The 15,023-nt window shown below is 36.0% G+C and overlaps 1 protein-coding gene across 1 annotated transcript in view; it reads left to right on the forward strand.

Moving 5' to 3' along the window:
* The window catches only part of LOC132795278 (high affinity cGMP-specific 3',5'-cyclic phosphodiesterase 9A), a 141,311-nt gene that overhangs the window by 35,278 nt on the left and 91,010 nt on the right, over positions 1 to 15,023 (forward strand). Inside the window, exon 4 of the mRNA XM_060805928.1 lies at positions 552 to 587. The gene's annotated coding sequence lies outside the window, so the exon portion shown is untranslated. The remainder of the gene's footprint in view (positions 1 to 551; positions 588 to 15,023) is intronic.

The following is a 15,023-nucleotide window of genomic DNA, read 5'->3' on the forward strand; positions in this document are numbered from 1 at the left end:
GATAATTGACAATTTGGAAGGGACGAAAAGAGGAGAGAGGATAGCAAATATATTTAAAATGTGTCGTTAACAATATTATTATTACTGCAGTCCAAAAATTGAGATTGATAAAATAGTATTAAATTTTATTAAAGTTTGTGTAGTCACTTTTTTATTCTAAAAATCATATACTATGTTCCTTTCATTTAAGGTGCTTTATTAAAAAAGTTCAAATATATTCTTTTATTTTTCTGTTTTTTTCTTTTAAACACGTTCACATTTATATTTTATTCCCATAAAGTGTACCAATTATCATCTTTCCTTTGAAGAACTCCCACACATCAATTTATTTGTATATTACATAAATATATTAAATATGTATATATATTAATTATTATTTCTGCAGTGTCAAAAAGTTATATTAAAAATTATATTACGAAAATGATTTATTAAATGTGGTTTCTTTAAAGAAATATTATTATTACTTCAACTGTTGTTGACAGCATAATATTAATTATGATTTCTTTAAACATACTAATTAATTTTGATGTGTTTTCTTCTTTTATTTTTAGCTCAACGCACAGAAGAATTTTATCTTTAACATACAGGTAAATTTCTCTTTAAATTAGTAATTTCTAATTTTTATTTGCTCGCTTTTAATTCACTTCTCTGGTTGCTCTTAGTAACCGAGCTAATTGTTGTTGTCTATGCCTTGGAGGGTATCTCTAGCCTAGTCACATTTGTGCCTCCAGTTCATGTTAATTTTTGTGTGCCTCCACGAAAGTTGTCCACTAAAATCTGTCACGCATTTGGCTTGATGAGCCGCACTGAATGTGGGCGACGCGGAGGCAGAGGCCGGGCGGAGTCTTTGCTTTGAAACGGCTCTTTAAACGCTTTTATTGGCTCTCAAATTGGCTACAGGCACAGCAACAACAACGGCAACAAAAACAACAACAACGAAAGTAGAAACAGAAAGAAAAAATATTGTACATAAAGTCAAATTATATTGCGCCCAGTGAATCGCGCAAAGTTTGCTTCTGGACGAGAGGCTTTTGAAGTTTTTTACCCCGCCAAAACGCCGACGTTCAAGCCGAAGTCGAAGTCGAAGTCGCTCTCGAAGTCGCCTTCGTTGTCGCCCCTTTCCTTCCCCTCCCTCTCGCCTCTCCCCTCGCCCTGCACTTACCTTGTAAGTATCTGGCAAAAGTGAAAGTGAAAGTAAAGTGTAATTAGGTTTATTTTGTGTTGCGTCTGCAAATGAAATGCCTGCGTCTCTGACTTCGTCCTGGTAGCGTCCTTTCGAAGCAACAGGACGAAGGAAATAGCATTGAGCCGTTCATTATTGGACACAGAACGCGTTGGCAAAGCTGTAAAATTTAATAGACTTTTAACTACAATTTCGATTTTCACATGCAAATCCATCTACGTGTATATTGTATGTCACGTATACGCAGCGTACAACAACAATTGCAATTGCCAAGCCCATAATAAAGCCTTGTTCTACACGTTCTCAATAAACACCGGCGTCCATTTTGAATGTCCATTTTGTACAGGCATATAATGAACTTCACATTGCAGATTTAAGGCTTACAGCCATATAATCCGATTTAGTGATTTGCAATTGATTTCGCTAGGCGTAACAAAAGAGTTTTCCCCATTGTGTTTGACAATGCATGTACACGGGAGCTATTTCGCATAGAAAATAGCGACAAATGTTTTGGTTTATGAAGCATCAAGCAATTTGCTTAGATGCAGTTGCGATTAATTATCATAAAGTTTGAAGATATAAAGGGAGATATAATGTCGAAAATGTTTTTGAAGAAGAACTCACACAAAATTTCTACTCCACTCTTTCTTTCTTTTTTTGGTTTAAGAAAAGGAGCGTTGAATATGTTTTGTTATGAAATACTTTTTTGCTAAAGCGTTTTGGAAGCTAAACTTGTAATCAATATCAAAAACATCTTCAACAATATTTATTAAAAAGCGTTGAATATGCTGCGTAATTTAAATTATGTTATTTATGAAGCACTTTTTGCGATATTAAAAACAACTCCCGCAATATTTCTACTCACTACTATTTTTAAGTGGTTAAATTTAGTTTAAATTCTTTATTTTCCAAAGCTCGACTTTAATTTTACTTACTTCTTCTATTTTAAGGTGAATGAATATCTTTTTTTTGTTTCGTTTTTTACGAGTGCGTTTTAGAAAGACAACTTTCATTTCCTATAAAATACATTTTGCAGACTATTTGTATACTCGCTATTTCTCTTGTTTACAATTTGCAAGGTCTGCAATTCTTAATCATACATTGAGTAATAAAAACATGTATAATTGCATATTGAATCATGCAGCAAAAACAAAAAAAAAATCGAGGGCTATTTATTTAGCGACGCCTCAAGAGCTTCCAGCGAATTTATTGGCTTCAGTTCACTCACTCACTCAACGGCGGCATTGTGTTAAAGTCAAAGGGAAAAATATCGATAAAAAAAATAGAAACAAAAAGTATGCAGACATAAAGACATGTTGTGAGTATGACAAGTAGAGTACAATATCTATCATTGGCTTTTCTTCAAATGCCAAGAAACGCAAAAAAGAAACACAAAAAATAAACAAAACCAAAATGAAACAAAAACAACTGATGGTTAAGTGTCAATTGAGGACTGAGGACTGGCGAAGTCAGACACACGATTGCCTTGTCAACTGTTATCTGGCCATAAATAAGCCGGTCAATGCGACTCTCTGATACCATCAAAGATTATTATTAAAGTCTATGGCCAATGCCCAATATGGAGGGTTAGACTCTGCCTGTGCTGCTAACATATATTCCGCATCCATCCCCGCAAAACTTGTACACATAATCTGCTTCATAAGTATTTGATGTGTTCGAAAATAATTTGATTTGCATGGTTGTCCCAGTGGTTTATTTTCTTCGGGCATTGATTGTGCAGCCTCTCCTCCTTCCCCTTCTCGCCACATAGTAATAAAGACATAAGTATTATCCCATCAATTTTCCTCGGCCCCTTTTTTTTTGCAATTAACGTCGTACAAAAGTTTATGACAAACCACATTTATGAACTGGCCAAAAATATCATTACTTTTTATAGATAAATACATATATGTGATCTGCCCCTAAATATAATGGACCAGTAAAACTTGACCTTGAGCGAATTGTAATAACAGTGGGAATGAGCTAAGGAAACATTCTTTCTTACTTTGTTAATAAGTTAGAACTGTCTAGGGTCAAAATCGCCAAGTCACAACAACTAAATTCTTTAAGCTAAATAAAATATTTATGAAATGATTGATGATTGATTGCGCTACAATTTTTTCTAAAATAATTCGACTTCTCCTTTTCTTTGGCGAATAAGTTTTGTCTGAATTCATTATTTTGCAAAAGTATTTTAGCAGCTAAGCTTTCATTCCATATTAAAACAATCTCCCAAGATATTTCTACTCCCATTTTGATATTGTTAGCTAAAAAAAAGTAACTAACTCTGTTATTTAAGTTTTTGCCTTTGCTGATCTTATGAATTTGAATCATTGCAAAATATATCACTTTTAAGCAGAATTCGGTTTGCTTATTTTTTAATTTTTTTTTAAACTAAGGATAAATCTTGTTTTTCAGTTTTTATCTCAAATTATACAAACTTCTATATCTTAAAATGTTGAGTATTAAAGTTCTCTCCTAATAAATAGGATACCTATATTTTAATCCGCAAGAATGTGAAAATTAACATAACAAACGATTATTAAATGTTAAATATTCGAGTCTTAAAATCTTTGAATCAAAAGTGTACTGAAAATGTGAAAATTTTGATTTAAATCGAAAAACAAGATCAACAACATTTCAAAACTAAAAATGATTAATTTTGGTTTGTAAGTTCTTGAATCACTTTATTTGAAACATAATCAATACTTTTAAATTGAATTTAGCTTGCCTTTTATATAATTAAATATCTTTTATAAATTCATGAATTTCCTAAAAAAGAAGGACAACCTTATTATATTTACTATATTTATTGGCAAGTATTATCAACATTTTTGTAGCAGAATTTCGTTTGCTTTCAGAATGTATTTTTTCGTAGGCGTCGACAATGTTTAATAAGCCTTTTTTCGCGGAAGTCAAGTTAATTTGCCTGTTTCTAGCCTGCTATTTAAATAAAGTCGTTGTACAAAATAAACCAAGATAATTTTATAAAGTGCTAAAAAAAAGCGGAACAGAACAGAGAAAGTTGAGAAATCAGTCGATGACAGCCTTCAGGTTCGGTTCATAAGCCATATCCAAATGGGAAGCAGCTTCATTACAAACTTCTGGCACCCAAAAAAAAAAAGCAAACGTGTAAAAAAATGACGAAGTGACTGGCTGACTGAGTGACTGGCGGACTACTTTAAGCAACGGCAAACATTAGCATAAACCAGGGCTATCATTCCTAAGTGCGTTTGTGAATAAAGCGTTGCGTTATTGTTGTTGTGTCTAGTGTTGCTTTTTTGTTTCTCGTTTTCTTTTTTTTCGTTGTCGTTGTCGTCTTCTTCTTCGTGGTGTTGCTGCTTGGCTGTGGGGAATAAGGTAAATATCAGCTGGCAGCAAGCTGGCAACGAGGACAACGTGGACAACTCTCGGCCTCGTCCACGTCCTCGTCGACGTCGACGTCGACGTCCTCGTGCACGTCCTCGCTAAATCACAGGTGTGCGAGACCAGCAACAACAACAGCAACGTGCGAAACATAAGAAGCCTTTCGTCCTTTCTCTCTCTCTCTCTCTCTGTGCTATAAGCTATGCTTTGGCTATGCTATCCTATGCTATCCTATGCTCAACTCTCTTTATCCCTGCGTCGAAGCGCAGGCGCCGAGAGCAGTCGCCGAAAGCTTCGCAGGATAACACGAAATTGTTGAATTAAATTGCATGACTGTGTTTGCTTCTCACTCTACTCGCTGTCGCGCCGTCTCCCTCTCTCGCTCTTTCCCATTCGCCAGAGCCTTGAAAGCTCAGCTCTCAAAGGACAAAAAGCTCGCTCTTTCTCGCTCCCTGTGTGTGTTATACTGCTTGCAGTCGGTTTTTGTAAACTGTTCGTTCTGTTCGGTCAGTCAGTTGTTGCTTCACTTCAGTTCTGTACAGTTCACAGCAGTCACAGCTGAGAGAAGTCGCTCAAAGAGTCATTTTTCAACCGTTAGTGAAGCGCAGTGATTATTTTCAAAGTGTTTCCCCAAATTCAACTATTTTCGATTTATTTTTTAATTTTATTAATTTTTAAAATCATATTTCTTATTATTTTTATTTGAGTGTGTGTTTTGTGTGTCTGACAAAACTCTTAGAAATATTTAAATATATTAAAAGTTTAAAAATGAAGATGAGTAAATCATATTTTTCAATTGCGATCAGCAATTTTTGAAGCACTGTTGATAATAGCAAAGATCTTGCGGGCTGTTATACACGTACAGTGCATTGTATAACAGTTGTTAAAATGCAACGTTTTCAATGATAACGGATATTTCGTGCCAAATATTGGCCAGAAAACGAAAAAAAAGAACAGAAATATAAAATAAAATAGGAGCAAACCTGTTTGAAAGTTTTTTTTTACTTGGCGAGCTTTTCACGCGTTCGCTCTCTTCTTCCTGAACTTTTGTTCAGCCTCGTTCCTCGTTTTTGGTCTGTGGCGGCATCGCTCGGACATTGTTCGTGTGCGACTCATCGTCGCACAGTCGTCAGTCGTCGTCAGTCGCAAGTTGCGAGCGCAACGCCAATCAACTGAACCGTTTCGGTATGCTAACTCATTTTAGCTTTTGAACTCATTCAGTTCAAATTTACCAGCGGATTTGTGCGGATTACAGAGCACACGCACACACACACACTTTTACACAGAGAGAAAGACACACTCGCGCGTTGACACGCAAACAAACCATAGTTACACACACACACACACACACACGCATTTATGCACTCAGCGAAACCGAAAGTCGCATCAAGTGCCACACACACACACACACACACACACACTCACACAGTCAACGTCGCGAACGCAAACAAAACAAAAGCGTGACCAAAAAAAAAAAAAAAAAAGAACGAAAACGAAATAATATAAAAAAAGCGAATGCGAAAAAAATTATATTAAAATAACACAAAAAAAGAAAGCGAGCGAATCAAATTTAATTATTTAAAGCTAAACGAAAACTAGAATATATCTGAGAGCTTGTGCGCGATATTTGTTAATTTTGTGTTCTTCATGTTTGTTTATTATTCCATCTCTCTCCCCCATTGTTTTTAACTTTATACTGTATGTGAGTCAACTATAACAAATAGTAAAAAGAAAGAAATCTATATTTTTTTTGCAATTGTTTTTTCTGGTGCAATCAGTCTACAGTGCGTATGTGCAATATTTTTGGAGAAGCAGTGCTTGATGCATACTAATTATAGCAACAACAACAACAACAAAAAATAAAGATAAACAAACAAAAATCAAACAACAACAAAGACAACAAGCCTCCGACAACGATAACAACAACAACAACAACAACAACTGCATTAGCAGCAGCAACAAAAACAAATTGAAAAGCAAAGCAAACGGAGACACAGGCAAGTCTTAGTAGAATCCTAACATTCTACGGCTAAGCTGTGTATGAGTAATCTAAACACACACACACACACACACAGACGATTGCAACTACACACATGCACATCAATTTTATTCATTTTGCCTTTTGCTTTTTATGTGGTTTTTGCCTCGTATGTCGCAATCTTCGCCCCTGCTGTGCCCGCCCCCTCCTTTACTCAACCTCCTCCTGCTCCTCGCATCTTATCCTACTTTTCATCTGTGTTCATTTGTCTGTCTGCCTGCATAGCTTGTGTGTGCCTAGCTAGCTTGTCTGCCTGTTTTCCCCCCCATTGTTGGGGTTAGCGTCAAACAACAGAAATTAACAAAAGCAAAACACACACACATACACATGGAATTCAAGTCAAGTGTTGCGGCAAATGCTCAAGTTCCCATCTGAAAGGGGCACTAAGACCCAGGCTCTAACCCCACTCTAACCCTTTTATTTTTTTATTTTTGTGCTCGTGCCCTAACAAGCTACAACTTTTACTTCTAAGCTAATCGATTTCCCAGCATTGTATTCCCATTTCAATTTGATTTCAAGTTGCATGCTGCCAACACACAAAAATAAATGCAAACAACTAATACGTAACGCGTTGCACTAATTAAGCAAAAATTTCCCTAGATACTCGGCTCAGTTCTTTGTGCGTTGCTTCTGCTTTGGCGAGCTTTTCCTTAATCCCCCCGTCGAGCATACGGCGAAATAGTTTTGCTGCTACCAAGTGCAAAAAGTTGTAATAATAATTATAATATGGCCAAGCATTAAATCGGGTTATCGCTGCAGCAACAGCCACAGAGAGTTGGCAAAAATACAAAGCAGTTGACATTTTAATTATAAACAAGTTTTTACACAACAAAAAAATGCGACTTTGTGTGTGTGTGTAAAATACAAAATAGTACAATCATCATTATAGCACGCTGGTTTTTTTTCCTTTTTTTTTGGGGTCAGCAAGCCAAGGCAAGTCAGGAAGTTAACACGATAAGCAGGCTGAAGCCAGACAGCCAGCAACACGCCTTGAAGCAAGCCTTTCTTTTTGACTGGCATGTCATTTAATGTGCGCCTAAGTGTAGGCTATAAATTTTTTATATGCATTTTAACGCATTTCGAGTTATGATTTCGCTCGCTCACTGACGTGCATAAAAATTTCATTTGTTTAATGAACATGAAAATGCATATGGAACGCCTAGAAATATACACATGTATTTGAAATAAGAAAAAACCGTCGAAGGTGATCGACTGCGAGATACCCATACACATAAAATCATTTGATAGAAAAGATACTAAGATATCGTGAAGATCATGTTTGGTATACATATACTATTACTTTAAATATATACCGTATTGTTCAAAATATACCAAAGTGTCAAAAATACTATAATATACCGATGATCATAATTGGTATATCGATATACTACTACATTTCAAATATACCAGAGAATTCAAAGTATACCAGTATATAGTATATTGATATACCATTAAGTTAAAAGTTTACTAGATTTTTATAATACCCTTCTACTCTGTGGGTAGAGGGTATAGAAATTGACTCTTCTAGCTCCACTTTGGGTAAATGTGTAATGATACTGCAACGACAATTTGAGGACCTAGTTATGTCAAGACTGCGGTTGCTTTTCTTTTATTTTCGTTTTTTTTTTTTTTTTATTAAAACATATTTCACTCGATAGGTGCAAAATTTATGTTGAAATCGAAAAAAGCCAATTTGTGGCGTTTTTAGAATCTTCTTTGAATATTTAGTGTAAGTCTTTTAGCGTAAATGGCAGAGAGAGAGACTATGCCAATATATTTATAAATTCAATTTGCTGAAATTGCTCACATTATTGATTTTGTGTGTGTGTGTTGTGTGTGTGTGTGTGTGTGTGTGTGTGTGTGTGTGTGTGTGTGTGTGTGCGGAGGGTGCAGTCGGGGGAAAAACATGTTGAGCTGAAGAAGTTTATGATTCAATCAGCAATTTGGATCAGCTAAGTGCCGTTGCTCCCTCATTAACTTGACTCGTAAATTTTAAAAGCATTCAAACTACGAGCAACTGCAATAGTTTCGCTTTCATCTCTCTCTCTCTCTCTCTTGCAAAGGTGTCGCAAGCTATATTAATATATGTACCATATATATAGAGAGAGAGAGAGTGCGAGGGAAGCTGCTTGGTTGAGCTGAGCGCTGTGTGCAGCTTAAGTACTATATATATATGCATATACATGTCCTGATACGTACTTTAGCACCTATAAATTTTTATGGAACTCTATACAAAATGCCTGAAAACTCGGTTTTTGCGATTGACTTGAGTTCGAATTGGGGAATTTTCTTTTCTATTTTCGTTTTTTTTGTTGGTGTGGTTTCAAGTGTTCTTCAAAAATTCCATTTTACTACTGACCTGTCTGTCTGTCTGACTGTCTGTCGCTTTGCTTGTGCTTGTCAAGCTCGTAAAATTATGGAAATTTTCTTGCCCTTTTCCGGCCATTACCAAAAAGCATCTTCTAACTGTTCGCTTTCTCTCTCTTTCTCTTTCGCTTCACGCATAGATAACAGAGAGATAGCATTTTTAACGATGCGAACTCTGTGTTGGGTGATGTTTGTATGTGTGTGTGTGTGTGCTCTGTGCACCTGTCCAAGTTTTGCGGCTTGAGCAAAGTTTCCGAAATTTCCCGGTCGCTGCAACAAACAAAGGCAGCTGCCAATCAAAACTTTACCTCAGGCGATTCACTTCAATACACGCTGTCTGTCTCGACTGCCTCGACTGCGTTTGTCTGCCTGCTAACTACAGGCTTAATAACATCCAACAGCGTTTGGCAAGTTAGTTAGCATTTTGTGGCTACAAGCAAGCATACATACCTATACAAAACAGTTGCTGACAGTTTCAGGGATGGGGAGGAGGAGGAGAAAGGGGAGAAAGGGTGTTGTAGGGTGTCTACTAGCATTGTCATCAACTTTCATCGTTTCAATGCACGCCGCGCGCTTTGCCTTCAGTCATCGCCTGTCAAGCGTGAATTTTGTTGTACTCAAGCCACACGCTGATAGTAATGACAAAGCAATCAGCAGCGAGAGACAGAAACATGGAACGAACAGGAAATAGTGCTTAAAAGAAAAGGGCAAAACGCATAAAGAGAGAGAGAGAGAGAGAGAGAGAGACTGTTAGAAATGGTCAGTTTATTAACTAGCTTTTGTATTCACTTTGGTCTAGCGAAAAAGAGGATAAGTCAGTAATTATTATTTATTGATTAGCTGCAAGTATAATAGATTTAAATTATTGCCAGAGTTACATTAAAAAAAGACTCTTCAACACATTTGGCTACATAAAATTAAAGGAGAGATTTATAGTGAGAAGGGCAGATGAAGCATTCATTTGCTTGCAAGTAATGAACATTTAAATTTAAACAAGTCAAGCATACACTGGCAACATTGTTGTAGCAATAAAATAAATATATTCACGATTTATTATTCAGTTTCTTTTGATTTTTAAATACATATATTTTAGTTTAGCTAACTGTTCTATTATTTGAATTTTAAATTATTATTACGCATTGAAGATAACCTTGCGCAATTCATTTTATTTTAAAAGACTTTAGTTGCCAAAATGTGATATATAAAATTTAAAGTTCAACTATTGTATTATGGAAAAATAATGCTAAAAAAATATAACCCAAAATAAAAAGAACCTTCCAAAATTGATCATAAATCTGTAGAACAAAATTCGAATAAAATTATAATTGAAAAAAGTTGTTTCGCAAAATGGTATTTACAAAAACAATACTAAAAGACAACCTGTTGTTTCCATGCTTCATTTCAATGGTTGCGCTGATTAGCAACTCTATGCAAGCGAATAGCTATAACAAAAATATGTATCTAACATATATGATATAGCCACTGTATAATCAAGATGGCTGCTCAATTGCTCTAATTTTATGGAGATTCACTCCTTAACGAATGCAACAATTCGCGTGCTCATGTGGTGACAGATTTGCTTGCCTTCGTAGCTAAATGAAAACGTTGTGCTCGAATGGCTTTCGCATTCAGCTTGTAAACTTTGCCGCAAGTTTTTCTTTATTTTTTTTTTTTGTTCCTATCTGCCCACGCAACTCATATTCATACAACATGATAGAAAGATGGATGTGTGACAGGCTGTGACATAATTGCATGCATTTGCCTGACATTCGCATAGACAGGGGCCCCGCTTCAAGTTAATTATATGCACCAAAAAAAAAAAACGAAACCACAAACAACAACAAAGAAGAAGACAAAATTATGAGTAAAAACAGCAGAGAGTAGAAAACAAAAGCAACAAAACATGAGAAATAAGAAATAAGAAATGAAAAGAGGGTTCCGAGTAACATGCAAATTTCATCAGCAACCGCAAGCAAACTAACAAACATGTCTTTGCCCCTCTCTCTCTCTCTCTCTCTCTCTCTCTCTCTCTCTTTCTATCTCTCTCTAAGTGTGTGTGTGTGTGCATGTGTGTGTGTGTCAAGTGGAGGCAAAAAATTTGTAAGCCAAGCTTACATTAATTTGTTGATAAATTGCGCAAAAATAGGAAAATAGGTTAAAAGCACTTAACAGCTATGAGACAAGAATAAAAAAAAAAACGAAAAACGAAATAAGACGACGAAGGCGACGCTTATTTTATACACTGTACGACTGGTCGATACCCTAGAAAATATGAATATTTTTTAGAGAATTTTCAATTTTTGTAGATGCTTCTATAAATCTTGGTAAGATTCAATTTACGATGCTTCTTATTTCCTTTGGAAATTGCTCAAGTGATTTCAACTCACTTCGGTGTAAAATACCATGCGTATACTTAATTTACTAGATCTTAAGATGACGCATTCCCTTACTATTCGCTTTCCACATACATTAATTTCCCCGCTCTCTGCTCGCTTTCGTTAATAATGATGATGTTCTATGGAAATGGAAAATGATGGCCGCAGACTTGAGCACAACTTTGCTCAACGCAAGAGCAACGACTGCAGGGGTAAATGCTTTGTGAAAACTCTCGCGTTAAGATACGGAAATTATTTTTGCTACCGTTGGTTTTCAGCTGATGTGTGTGTGTGTGTGTGTGTGTGTGTGTGCTGACAGCGCTTAAAATATGTGCGTATGTATGTGTGTGTGTGTATGAAATTTATGCCTGTGTATGTTGTATGTGTGTGTGTATGTTTTTTTTATAATGCGCGCGAAATTAGCAAAATAATAAAAATGGCGCAAAACAAGGTCGCGCATAAATAATGAGAAAAGAGCGCGAGCTGCTCGCTTCGGTGGGTCGATTGGAGCGCTGTGTTGTGCACCTCTATGACGTTGTGTCATGCTCTTGCAGCGCAAAAGAGACAGCAATCGAGAAAGAGAGAGAGAGAGACGACCACGACGAGAAGGAAAGAAAGCGGCGGTGTCGACGGCGGGGAAATGTGTGCAAAGAGTTTTCCTCATTGTTTGCGCGTATGTGTGTCAATTGTAGATTAGGCGTTCAGTTTGTTTTCCTTTTCTCTGTCTGTGTGTGTGTGTGTGTGTGTGTAAGCATTTATGCATGTGTGTGTGTGTGTGTGGTGGGGGAGCAGAAGGCAGAGGGGAGCAAGTTATGCGCCAATTAACTGCCAAGGCGCCATTGTTTGTGGAAAAAACAATTTGGTTGAACAACAATGCTGCGAAAATTTTGTTTTGCAATGATAAAACTCAAAAGTTGATTTCAACAGCAATTCCAATGGCCCAAAAGCCCCGGCATTTCAATTCAACACACCCCCCCCACGTCCCGCACAAAACAACAGCAGCAGCAGCATATCAATTTACAGCGCTCAGTTATGAACAATACACGAAATCAAGCAACGCGGCAAATGCTTGCCTTCTATATTTCGATATTGGGACTATGCGAAAACAACATTAATTGTGTACTCCAAATATGGTGTAAACAAAACTATAGATACGAAATGTGCATATATAAATATATCAATTTATCATTATCTTAAATAAGTCGTTGAATATTTGTTTCCTGCTACTTTTTAATTTATGCTGTAGCTGTATCATTAATGTATTAACTTGAAATTAATTAAATTGAGTAATGTGTTTCTTCAGAATGTATGCAGTACTTTATTTATAAAAAATAAAGCTTATCTAAATTTTTTAATTTTAGCATTTAAGTAAATAATTATAACCTTATTATTACATTATTAAATTTACCAATACATTGTTAAATCTTTGGTGTTATCTAATAGTCATTTTCTCACTTATTTACACGAATCGATTACCAGTCACTTACTAAATTTAAATTTCTTGTCTTGACTTCTTGCAAGTTATTTAAAATTATTATTTTTTATATATTAAGTCAAGTAAGAAAGATACAGTAAAAAATACTATTGTCAGTATCGTCTGTAACAAAATTCTCGACAATTGAAAATATTCTAAAAATGTATTTTTATATATAATTTAAAAAATAATATTATTAAATTATTCTAAAAATTTATTTTTTTTATTTTAATTCAGTTTAATTTTGGTTCTTTTTCAATTTAATGTAATATGTATATATTATGTTTTATTTTGAAGTGAAGCGATGCTACTTTTAATACTTTTAAATACACTATTTCCATTCAACAATTTACATAAATAGAAATTATGTATTTACATTTATGTGGGTAAAAATGCAAAATCGTATGTGAAATGCGCAGTGTACGCTTCATTTTAATGCGATTTTCATTGAGCTGCTAATGGAATCGCATCGCATGTTTAATGCTATTTTGTGGTTATGCTTAAGATGTCGTTTCAGCGACGCGCTGCAGGATGCGAGGGAGGGAAGTGGAGGTGGGTGAGGATGGGAAGAGGGTGCGAAGGGTGCGAGTATGCAATGGCACTTGAAAGTTGAACCATAATTAGCGCAACGCATCAGACGGGCCCACTTTGAGTAGCACAATTTTCTCGCGCTGAAATCCATTTAACTACTTAATTTTTGTTCGTTTTTTTTTTTTTTTGCTGTTGCTGCTGCTGATGTATATTATATATTATATGCATATATACGTATATATTTTTATTAAAATTATGAAGATTGCAGCAGTAACAGCAGTGGCAAATGGCATTGCCTACTTAGCGGCGCTGCTGAGTGGCCCTTAATGTGTGTGTGTGTGTGAGAGAGAGAGAGTGTGTGTGTGTATGTGTGTGTGGGTGTTGCTCATAATGCTAATAACATTTTCGCATTTTGCGCTGAAAGCAAGAAAACAAAAGCAAAATAAGATGATGAAGCAGAATTAAATACGAAATGGACAACGAGCTAAATTTGTATGTGTGTGTGTGTATGCAGTAGTAGTAGTAGTAGTGTTTGTGTGTGTGTGTGTGTCATTAGCTGTGAATGGCAGCCATGTTGCATTTTTGCCATGCTGTAAATAAACGTAGTAAAGCGTCAAATGCAAATGTTAAAACCGCATTTTCATTTGCCAGCTGTCAACGTTCGCAGTCTACGCTAATGGGATGTCGAGGGGCGTGGCAAACATTACACACACACACACACACACATCAAAAGAGAAAGCGAGTGAGAGAGAGAAAAGTCTAACACGTCCATTAGCTATGCCAGAAATGTCTTCGAGATGCAACTGAAAATCCAATATAAAATGGAATACAGACTTTCGCTCCCCCTCTTTCTCTCTTTTATGTAGCCATTATATTTGTATTATAAGCTAGTTGAGTATAGGAAGGGACTGCGACTTATAGACTGATATAAGCGGATGCGTAGACACAAGTGGCATTATGCCATGAGAATATAACAAGCATGAAAATGTGAAAAGTGCATTTTTTCTGTTTTTTGTTCTGATTTCTTATGCAGAGCAGAACGCAAGGGGCGAGTGCATTAAATTCGAATTCGAATGAATGCCTCAAACACACGCAAACGCAATACAACATACAAGTTGCCTGTGGCAAGGACCTCGACTGCTTAAATTATTAAACACCTTGGCCGAATGGCAAAGTAAGCCCTCTAGAAATAGTCAAATTGAATGCCATAAACCAATGCACGCATCACGCGCGATTCTCTCAGTATGTATTAGAGAGAGAGAGAGAAAGAGAGAGAGAGAGAGAGTGAGATGGAGCGTGGGCCGGGCAAATATGGATATGTTATAATTAGTTGTGTGGATTAGTTACCCAGCACAGCAAACCAAATGTGGCTGCTTTATCTTGCGTGCCTCATTTGAGAATCGCCGAGAGAGGCGGGCTCGCATATTTAACTAACTAACATTTCGGTTAAGCACAGTTAACTTTTGCATTCATTAGATATATGATGTTGATGATACATCAACATATCTAGAAATGTGTTTATCGATCTGCGAACTAACTCAAATCCCTGATACTTTAATTAATTTCAATTTCAATGCAATTACTATTACACAGATATTCGATAAACTCAAGTGTTGAGTTACATCTACTGTCCATATTTGACCTTTAACATTTGCAATAGTCGTCTGCATATATTAATTTCAACTACTA

Source organism: Drosophila nasuta, chromosome X, assembly GCF_023558535.2.
Source record: "Drosophila nasuta strain 15112-1781.00 chromosome X, ASM2355853v1, whole genome shotgun sequence".
Lineage (NCBI taxonomy): Eukaryota > Metazoa > Arthropoda > Insecta > Diptera > Drosophilidae > Drosophila > Drosophila nasuta.